Genomic DNA, 2,420 nt, shown 5'->3' on the forward strand with positions numbered 1-2,420 from the left:
CAGGATTTACACCACATGACTGCAACAATGCTTTCCTGGACCACAATATCAATACATGTCCAATACATCTCACTGTTACAGCCCTCCTTCACTTAAAAGCTTGATGACAACCCGCTTGAGCTCCTCCCGCTTCTCCCTCCTGCTGTTGCACGAGTTTAGGTTCACAGTCCCGCTCCCAGTGACAGAAGACGAAGCGATGGTAACATGCAACAACAGCTCTGTGCTTTTCCCACGCACACCATCGCCGGGTTTCCAGGCAGAAAAACACCAACAGTTAGATCAATAAAGCATAAACGCAAAGCTAAAAATATTACCTGTGGATGGTGAATAGGGGATCCACTCTCTGGAAACTTCCTTACCCCTTGAACCCCATCACGGCCTGAGGCAGGATATTACCACGATCGGCGCGAGCGTCTTCGTTGATTGCCCCCCAACACCGGGTCACACACCTGATCAATCCACTGTCCACAGTGCGCTGCTGCTGCCGCTACAGCTATCCTCAGGTTGTGCTGCGCCCACAGACCGCATGGCTGCGCTGCTCGCCTGGGCTTGATGTTATGGTGCGCTGCTAACACGAGCCTCCTCTGATCGTCATCTTCAACAACTTCTTCACCCTGATTCTCTTCCTGGCTCCTTTTGAACAGATGGCACATCATGTCTAAATAAAGACGCCTCCCTTTCCTCTTCTTCTTCTCCGTTTTCTTTGCGTTTACTACAACCACTTCTCTCACTCTTTTTGAACTACGACAAACGTATTCCCACAGGCCCTCTCGATTCAGAGCCGGTGTTCTGTCGATTTATGCTACCTACCGAGATGTGCTACTTAGCGGTTCTGCACATGCGGATGAGCCAAAAGCGTAGTTTGTTTCCACGCCCATAAACCTGTGCAACCTTGCTCTTGAAATGAAGACTTCAAACTGTAACATCTAAGTCAGATGATCACTGGATGGAGCATTTACTGGGGCATGTGCCCCTGTATTCATGCTCTGTGCCCCATTAACAAGGTCCAGACAATAGTGTGTCCTTCAAAGAACGTTTCGTTCATTTGACCTAATCTTGTTTGTGACTCAACGGGTTGTCTCAGTGAGTGATTCGTTCATTTTCACACATGAATAGTCTTGGACTCTTACGTTCACTCGTCACACGGCAGCTGCGTGGGCTCCGTCAGCACAGGAAACAGAATGATTAGTTCACGACTCTCAACTGTGGGACTGTTTGAGTCGTTCATTTGTCACGTGACAGCTATTGTGGAGCAGGAATGAACGACTCGTTCAGCGCTCACATGGGTCTTACTCAGTCTTCGTTCACTCGGCAGGCTGAGTGACTGCCAGCGCCGGAGAATGAGAGGCAGGTCGGCTGTCACTAATGTCACTGGACTGACATTATATAGCTATTTTGTTAATTATGTGACATTTTATAAAGCATAACGTTATTACAGCGCAGTGATGTTGTGCTAAGTTATAGTTTTAACACAGCTGCACCGTAACTTTAGTCCTGCTAGTGTTTACAGCTAACAGCTGATGAGAGTTGTTCTGGGTCCACTTCAGAGCCCTGACAGGGTTCTACCTGGAGCTGAATTACCTCTGAGGTCGTCTCCTCTCCAAAACAAACGGACCCGGTCATTAAAACATTTAAACACAGCCACGTAGCAACGTTAGCGTTAGCCCTGTGATGTGTTTACAGCTAACAGCTGATCTGGTCCGCCAGAGAACGCAACTTAACTTACTTTTTATTTATCGACAGAGCCGTGCTGTTGTTTCACAGCTCCTCACTGGTGAACAACCTGCAGTGCTTGAGATTATTATTAAATCTGTTAAATTTTAATAAGAGTGTGTTTTATTCATCTAGTGTGTCAAGCTTATTACTTCAATATATTCCCTGTAAATCTGATGTTAATATATAGATTTTACTCATGGATAGGCGTTAGGCTGCTGTATGAATGAGCACTTTAGAGATATAGTGATAGTAATTATAATTATATGTATATATGGCTGGTCTGGTAGTATACTCAGGAAAGATTGTGAAAATGTTTAGGATTTAGTGGCTTAATCAAATATTGACAACATATTTCTGTGGTTTTTCCATGGTTTGAATTTGGTTGTATAGAAATTTGGCTTTATAGAAAGATGATCAAGAAGATCAAGAGGTGAATTTGTGCATTATACTTTGTCAATTAGAGCAAACCAGGCAGCCTTCTGTGTTGGAGAACTGCTGTTTTGTTTTAAATCCCCCACTAGAGGGCTGCAGCGCCGCAATAAACATTAATTAAACATACAGTGGGTACGGAAAGTATTCAGACCCCTTTAAATTTTTCACTCTTTGTTTCATTGCAGCCATTTTCCAAAAATCAAAAAAGTTCATTTTATTTCTCAGTAATGTACACTCAGCACCCCATCTTGACAGAAAAAAACAGAAATGTA

The sequence above is a fragment of the Micropterus dolomieu genome, unplaced genomic scaffold, assembly GCF_021292245.1.
Source record: "Micropterus dolomieu isolate WLL.071019.BEF.003 ecotype Adirondacks unplaced genomic scaffold, ASM2129224v1 contig_12783, whole genome shotgun sequence".
Lineage (NCBI taxonomy): Eukaryota > Metazoa > Chordata > Actinopteri > Centrarchiformes > Centrarchidae > Micropterus > Micropterus dolomieu.